The sequence below is a fragment of the Rhipicephalus sanguineus genome, chromosome 10 (assembly GCF_013339695.2).
Source record: "Rhipicephalus sanguineus isolate Rsan-2018 chromosome 10, BIME_Rsan_1.4, whole genome shotgun sequence".
Lineage (NCBI taxonomy): Eukaryota > Metazoa > Arthropoda > Arachnida > Ixodida > Ixodidae > Rhipicephalus > Rhipicephalus sanguineus.
The window spans coordinates 114,232,273-114,241,044 of NC_051185.1; the positions used below are offsets into that span (position 1 = coordinate 114,232,273).

At 42.5% G+C, this 8,772-nt stretch overlaps 1 long non-coding RNA gene across 1 annotated transcript; it reads left to right on the plus strand.

The window, feature by feature from the left end:
• The first annotated feature begins 253 nt into the window (after positions 1–253).
• LOC125760089 (uncharacterized) lies at positions 254–5,936 on the plus strand. The gene is made up of 3 exons (XR_007417748.1): positions 254–350; positions 2,688–2,770; positions 5,831–5,936. It is a non-coding gene; the product is annotated as an uncharacterized LOC125760089 (long non-coding RNA).
• The last annotated feature ends 2,836 nt before the right edge of the window (positions 5,937–8,772 follow it).

The window sequence follows — 8,772 nt, forward strand, 5'->3', positions numbered from 1 at the left end:
TACTAGTGCTACATTCTGTTATGGGTGAAAACAATTATTGAACTAAAATCCAGGCCAAGGAAAGCAGTTATGATGCCCTGTAATGTAGGAGGATGCCGCTATTGGCCGTGTTTAGTCTAGAGCTGAATTTAATTAGAAAGGGCAACAATGTAGGTCATCTGTCGATATTTGCAGACCATAATTGGTGTTGTGGTCATTTTGTTATTGCAGGAAGCATCTTCAAAAAGCAGTGCTACAAGGATTGAGCAGCAGTTTTCCCTTCAACGAAGGGGTCAAATTCATGGAAGCCACGTGCCTGCTGCTTCTGGCCTACACAAACATGCAGCCACCATAGTAAAGTTCTTGCAAAGGTGTGAGACATCCCTATGCTGCATGGATTGAGCATGTTAATTGCCTGTTTTTTATAGCTTATAGTAATATGTCTACAAGTGTACTTCTTCTAGTGTATATTTACATTCTCTTAAAGGGCCAGTCAGCAGGCTCCGACTTCTTTTTTTTAGACCTCCCAAACAAGCTCGCTAATTTCGTACAGAGGGCCGCAGGAATCACATTGTGCGAATGTCAGACACTTCCACTTCTAAAAAACAATAACCGCTACCTCCTCTTCAGCGCTTGACCAGTCCTCTTTGCTAAGCGAAGTGGTGTAATGTTGCCTATGAGCAACATTAAGTAACGCTGACTGTGAATAGTCCTCTGCAATACGAAACGGCATTTTGGCTTTGTGATGAATGCAGTATCTGTGTTGTCACAAGTGTTGCGAATTGGTTTATCTCGCCAGTGCTTTGACTGTGCTTCCTCACCGCACCGCTCTGGCACAGTGGCACACCGAGGAAGCTCCTCTTCAGGATGGTCAGGCTGAGCGAGAAAACTGAAACCAGCTGGAATGTTTGTTCTATCCCCTGTGGCTTCATATTACACCACTTAATCAAAAATTCAGTGTGACAACATGTTCACGTTGTACAAGCGGCAGTTGTCACAAATTTTAGACTCCGGGGTTGTTTAGGGGCCCTTTAGCCTTAAATTATGAATGGTAAATTCACACGTCACGTGGATTTTCTTGCTTTATTTTTTGCAATGCTGATTTTTAAAAATAGCATGTCAGCTTCTGTGAGTGGTAATTTATACATTTATCATACAAAACATCCTGCTATATTCAACAAGTGTTATTATAGATTTTTCATGGCACCAGAGCCACCTGCTTTTTGCCATGTGGCAGCTACATGGAAGTTCATTGCTATGCTGCTTTAACTGATATCTTTTCAATCAATGCGTTTCACAGTCCAGGGTGTTTGGTGTATTTGCATCTTGATGTGTTTAATATCATACAAGTGATGGATTTTTTTCTGTCTTCTAGTGTTTACTTTTGCAGCTATTTAACTGTGGTTTCTCAGGGGCATATCTAGACAGGAACATCAATTCTGCTAAGCTTTGGTTCGAAAAGAGACGCTGAACAGGAGTTCCTTAGGTGCATGCCCTGAGGCACCAACCCTTTGGATTACAGAAATATCTAAACTGCATAATGTCCTGCAGCTCCTTGCTTAATTGCATGTCTTTCTTCAACCTACAGCTCTTTCCATAATCCTTAACATTAACCTACATTACCAAGTGAACATCCCGCGCTGCAATACAGTGGTTATAATGGTCAGCTGCTGATCTGAACTGCGCGGGTTCGATCCTTGATGGAGTGGTTGCACTTTCGGTGGAGGTGCAAATCCTAGAGGTTCCTGTGCTTTTAATTTCACGTTTACATACAGAACCCCATTGTTATTATTACATCAGCAAGTGGACAGAGTGGTAATTCTAGATTGTATACAGTATTTAGTAAAACAGACAGCTGAGCTGGTTGGTAGGTATTCATGTTAAAAAGGCAGGGCATGCAAACATGGACACAAGAGAGAAACCAAGACACCACTAACGCCAACTGGAAAGGTGGACAGTGGCACAAAATAAAGTAGACACAGAAACTTATCTGTGCATGCCCAGGCAAGAGGCGATACCTATCAATCTGGCACGCGCGATAGTCTACGTGAGAGATAACTGCTCAAGCATTTGATTTCTTCTTTATGCTAGTTAATCGACGGTTGGCTCTCTTGTGCACTGCCATTATCGATATGCCAGGCCTCGAGAATTGAACGCATTTCTTCATTCATGTGCTTGTACAAAAACTGCATTCATCGAATTTTGGCGTGCATTTACGCCTCTCGACAATGTAAAGGTAGATTAGGTGATGAGCCTCCAGTTAGTGATCTCAGCGTTTTAGGTGTCTTGACTCTCTTGTGTCCATGTTTGCATGCCCCATCTTTTTAACATGTATTCATATAGTGCGTAAGAGAAATAGGTTATCTAGTGAGTTATTTGGAAAGTAAGTTTAGGCGAACACCAATATAGCAGTGTAAATTAAATTTAAGCGATGAATGCATCGGGCTGGATTAGGAAACGATATAATGGCGAAATATAGCCGCTTGCTCTTTGCTTATACTTGTCTCACTTTCTTGTCTCGTATGCTTTGACAATGACCAGGTGTCGTGTTGGATGCTGCTAATGGTATGAGCTATACATAGACAAAGCAGCGGCTGTTTGGATGCTTTCTAAACAGCTACCGTATGGGGAGAGAAAAGTTAATTTGGGCTATGTGAGGCATGCTAAAAAAAGTCGACTTGTTTCTGATGTTTTTGTTTTCCTGGCAGACATTCTACACGAACTTGCCCAAAGGTGGAAGGAAGGCACGCACAGATGGACGCACAGAAATCATGGGGCTGCCGTAGAAGCTGTGAATGAGCATTAACCTGTGAGTATGTGTCTTAAACATTTTGCTGAAGCCTTTTTTGGCTGAACATCTTATCGATGCTTTGGTATTCCCTGATTTGGAGCGCAATATTGTTACACCCTGTTGCCTTTCACAACAGAGCTCTTTAGTTCTGGTACAAGGCCCAAAAAGTTCGACCTAGAGGACCCAATTGCGCAGCCAATTGTTTCCACAATTAATGCATTAGTGTAAAAAAACGCATAGACGGAGCACAAGAAAAAGGAAGACACAACAGTGCTGTGTTCGTGTGCTCAGTCTTCTGCACTGCTTTGTTTATGCTCTGTCATACCAACACACACAAGCATCCATTTTAGCTTTATGTAGTAGTCCAGCTCATACACTTGGTAACGTTCTCCAACGGCAGGATTACATATTTTAGCCAGTATAGCTCGTGAATGGAATTTGGAGCTGTGACAGCAACACTTTTATAGGGGGCGAGTTACTAAATTATTGTAGACTTGTGTGCATCCACCATTGTGATGGAAATTCAGCTGTGTTTTAATATTTTAGCCAGTATAGCTCGTGAATGGAATTTGGAGCTGTGACAGCAACACTTTTAGAGGGGGCGAGTTACTAAATTATTGTGTATTTCTCGATGTTTGCATGTTATAAAACATAGCTGGTTAAATTAGTCCAGATTTTACGCTATTTCTTAACATATGACCTTCCGTACTGTTCGAAGGCATTGAACCATATGAAATGCTTTGTGCCTTTGTGTGTGTGCCGAAGGTTAGGAGTCATTATACTAGAGATAGATAAAAATAGGTCAGAGGTTAAAGTAAATTTTTCGCAATCAACTTCTTGTGGGCAGTTATTCAGAGCAGGGTTTTGAAGTAATTTAGCAATACAAGCAGATTAGTGCTTCATTTTAGTGTCTGACAGTGCACACTGTTTTATTTTAGTACCTATTTGGGTCATTTCACGCCAGTGTGCCAGGTCGTTTTTTGACCATTTCCAATATTTTGTAAACTGGTGCTGTTATGTTTTCAGTGTGGGAAGTAGTCATTCAAGCGTTATTTTCGGGGAAAGAATTGCATGATGCAGCAAAGACCTTTCAAACTTCGCACGCAGAATGAAGCTGTGTCAGGCAATGAACTTTAGAAATCAACCTTCGGTATTCCATACGAAACAATTGTTCTTTCTCCTGATAAATGTTAACATTAGAACTTCAGCATTTTGCAGTGTTTCCTTATGGCTGAAAAAATGTAACTTGAAATGCAAACTAGTAAACTATTTTATCCAGGAAACACTGCCACCTTCAGATTAAAGAAAAATATTCTGCATTAAAACGGGAACAAACAGCGCTGGACATGGGACGAAGAAAGAGCAATAGACGAGGGTGCTGTCGCCTTCGTCTACCTTTTTTTTCCAGCTTATTTTTTCGGCATTGTACATAAAGACCCTGCAAGTTTGTTTTTGGCTGTTCTCGCTGCTTTTCGACTACCAATCCTCCATCTGTCTTTTACTGATTTTGTTTGTGATGTGTTCATCTTTATCAAGCTTCTCTAGCCTAGGGCTTCATGGAGAGCTAGTTCCCAACACGCACATGGGTGGACATTTGACATTTATTAAAGGGTGGTCCGTCCTTTCCATATCTCTCTCACAACCAGTGCATGTGACGCCTACTTACTGGATCTCACTTTATGACTGTATATTCTAAGACAAGATTACCTCGCTTCAGACATTGCACTAGCTTATCATATGCTTCCCTCCTTACTTCGTCCTTATTCTTGCGATAGTTACTGAGAGCTTTTCATTTTTAGTATTTGCTATCCATTAAATCATCTCCACCTCTCTGACATTGCACCTAACGCTTATCGTGCATAAAGTTTAATGCATGCTCTCAGCATCACGAAATTTCGTCCTGGAAATTATCATTTGACTACAGGTATGATCTTTTTAGCAGCATGATCTTTTTCAACAGCAAAGGAGTTCGTTAAAAAACCACCTTTTATACTTAAAATGGGGATGACTAATTCCATACCTCGTTATTAAAGTTAACCTCTTTCAATTTCCTTACGCTTGTTCTTTGTGTTGTGCTTGCCTCATGGTTTGCAGTCTTTATGGATCTGGTATATTTAAAGAGTTGTATAGCCGGTCACCTGCTTATGACACTGCAGCTTAAGTATTGCTCCCACTATCGATTGCCATAGTAGCATTTGGTACAGTAGAGGTTTGTAATGAATGTAACGAGATGTACAGCTCATGAAATAATTGTTGAACAACGAATGTTGTTGGAGCTAGTGATTCAACAAGAGGACTCCTCTTTAGAGGGGCAACGAATTGCATCAAGGTTGCTGCAACAACATTAGACACATCAATTTGTTGAAACATTGGCTCCAACAACACGCTTTGTTCAATGCTTTGACATTCATTCAAGCCGCCATCTTCAGCTCAACTTTTGTCGCGTTAAGATGTACAAGATATACAACTGTCATGTTGTTTTCTGATAGAATTCAAGAGCTACTTGACAGCAAGCCCTGCTTCTCAATTTAATTCTCATCCTTTACGTTTACGCTTTAATCTTTGTCAATCTTCAGCCTTATTATATGTGCACTGCAGCAGTAGCCCTTCGCAGTGGTCTACAATTTGCCTCGCCTTGTGCGAGCCGATTCCATTTTACGCATGCGCAATTCTTCATTTCTTCACCCATATAACTCTCGGCCTTCTCGGCAGCATTAAGTACAAAAATTGTAACTGTTAAGACTTTTGCTTCAACATCATGACATAATTGAATAGAATTGGTAATGCACGTAAATAACTACTCTTGCAGTTAGAACGTAATGTGTTTAACCCTGAATTCTTGTGTACTATAGCAATAAGTCTTCGTGAAATCATGCTGCTTGTTGTTCATATATCAGAACGATTCCAGAAATATCTGCAAAATATCCGTTTCTGCTTTTTTGATTTCTGAAACAGTGATGCTAAGGGAGGCCATGTGCACATGCACTATGGCAATGTTTAAATGTGTATAAATTCTGAACATTGCTGTTGCTCTGGTGTTTTCTTTCACTTCCTTTTCAGACGTACAGAAAGGAGCGAAGTGGAGCTGTCCATGGGCCGTGCACACAGTTTCATAAGCAGGCTTGCAACACTTTTGACAAATATGTTCCTAAATACATCTGCCAAAGTGGCATTTAAAGAAGCATGTAGTAGTGTACTTCATTGTTTATTTGGCATGAAGCAGCAGGTATGCTTCCGTCATCAGCAAGTTCACACAGTACAGTGCATCTACACATGGCATGCTACCCCCACATCTACCAGCTCGGGATGTGTAGCTTGATTGTAAAATGTTTACTTTGACTTAACACAACAATTAATAACAAAATGACATGAAAGTTCTGCCACCTATGCAGGCGACATTCTCAGTATACGCTGCCAAATATAAGCGGAGTTGACCAGTCCATTAGTCGCACATTTTCTTGTAAAACATCTCGTAGAGGGCCGCTGTTGTTGTTGCAAGCCAATGCGCCGTGATGAATGAACCATGATTCCAAGATTTTTCTTTTCCCACCTTTGTACACGAGGTAGCATCGTCGAATTGATTAGGTCAAAATGCCTTGTCATTCAGCAGCGTTCAACAGCTCCGTCTTAGAACATGTTGCATGGGTGGTTTTCGCAACATCCTCTTTGTGTTCTTTAACCTTCGATTACCTCTTCAACCCATTTCGCCTATGCAAGTTGTGTTCGCAATCCCCACATTGTACTTCAGTAGATGATCCCGCTCTAAATCTTCGGCGGTGTGTTTGTGTATACCTTGTCCCTTAGGACATGTGTTCACAAAGCCCAAAGACCGACAACACTGCGGATGATTAGCGCAGGGTACTCTACAGAGTACGTTTGGGTTTCACGACACACTTACATCGGCGAATGGCAGGAAAATGCCAAAGACGTTCAAAGGACACCAAGTGGGAATGTTGCTAAAGCCACCCATGGAGCGCATTTAAGACAGCTTATTGAATACGCTAGACGACAGGTTATAGCTTCGACCTTAACAATGCGACGATGCTGGCTCAGGAACGAAGGTGGAGGAAAACTATTGGAATTATGGTTCATGCGTCGTGAAGCATCTGCTTGAAACACAACACAGACCCATACCTAACGTGTTCGTGGACGTATGTGGCTAGTGGACTGGTCGACCTCCGATCACTTGTTGCCAGCGTATACCGAGACTGCCACCTGGCATAGGTGGTAAAGCTTCTATGGGATTTTATGGTGCAGTTGTGGTACAAAACCATGATTTTGCGTTAAGGCAAATGTGCCGTATTATATTGGACAGTACGGGCAGGACCATTCTTTAGTATCTTAACGTAGGAGGTACGTAAGAAGACCTTTTTGTAGGAAATTGTTGTATTCTGGTCACGGAAACAGTGTTCTCATTCAAACGATGTGACGGAGGGCTTTGTCCTAGCTGTGCTAACGAAGGCACTTCGTAAGAAGGCTCCTTTTTAGAGAAATCGTTTAATTAGGAACACGTAAAAGTGCTCGGCAGCGCTTATACCTTCAGCTTGTCCGTGTTTTAGGGGCCAGATTTTTTGCAGTGTAGCACCAAACACGGTTTCACGCATTTTGCGAAACATTCCTTCGCTTCCCCTCCGGTGACTATCACGTGGGTGCCTGGGCATGAGTGTATCCCCGGGTATGAGCGCGTTAATGCGCATGTCCGAGATCTTTCCATCCGAACTCTGGAGGACCACTCACTCAAACCCGTGACAAAACCAGAAGAGGGGATCTGCACCTATCAGATTACGTCCTATTACAGGAACGGCAGACGAGATTTGCCTGCCCCTCGCTACTCCCTTACCCCTAATCAGAGCTCGGTCTGGCGCCAGCTCTAGACGAAAACATTTATTTCCCCCTATCTGGCACATCTATTTTACCCAGCTCTCCATCACCCACATTGCACCACCTGTGGGATCCCCAGGCTGATCTTTTCCACTGTTTGTGGAGCTGCCCAAATCCCCTGGTGGTAGACCCTATTCCCAATGCTTCCCTTTCCTCGCGGGAGGCCGCTCTTCGGGCCCACTGGCTTGGACGACCAGCTGAGGATGGTGAACCGGGCCCCGCCTAGAGATGTCGGCCAGAGGGCTCCCGGACGTCTAGGGGCCCAACCACACTCACTTTGATTATTTCAAATAAAGTGTATCCATACATACAACCGTAGGAACTCCTGCGTCTCATTCCGAAGGCAGCTCATAATCTTTTGTACAAGGGAAAAGTTACCCGTGCGAAGGCCTTTACGCATCATCTTTAGGCTTCAATCAGACATCGACGTCTCATCTTCCAATGCCTGTATAATTAGTTCAGTGCTTGCTAATGAATACAAGCCATTTGATCGAAAATAATGTACATGAAAAGGATAGAGTGCTATTTTAAAGGCTAGGTGAGAGAGAAAACTTGTGAAGCTGCTATTACTGAAACGGGGGAGCTTAATCTGGAACTCCAAATGTGTCTGGCTCCATTGGCACGGTCGCACCGACGGTTGTGCTCTTCTGAACTAAAACAATATTCGGGACAGCCTTCGCTCTCCCATAGTAGAGTGTGTAACGCTCTGAATCGTTTCAATCCGTCTAACCACGGGAAAAATGTAACCTATCGTTTCGGGACTAATTTTTATGTGTGCGTCTATGCGTGAAACATCGATTGTATGTGTTTGCCCTCCGCGTCATTTTATGCTTTGATTTTTTGTCCATGTAGTGAACTCTTTCGTGATTCTAGTAAACGTATGTCTACCAAGCACATAATGTGTTTAATTGTTATTCATCTTAACCGTCTATTGTTTTCTAAACACAAAATCTTCTATAACAGAGAGTAGTGTGAATTGTTCGCCAGTTTTGTCTAAATTTGACACAACTGCTTAAGCATTCTAGCGCTTTTGACAGCGAACCTGTTCTTAGTCGACCCTTCGCCTGCGCCTGTGGTGTAACGCTGCTCACATGGCCTTGCGGTGTGTCTACAGTGAGGCT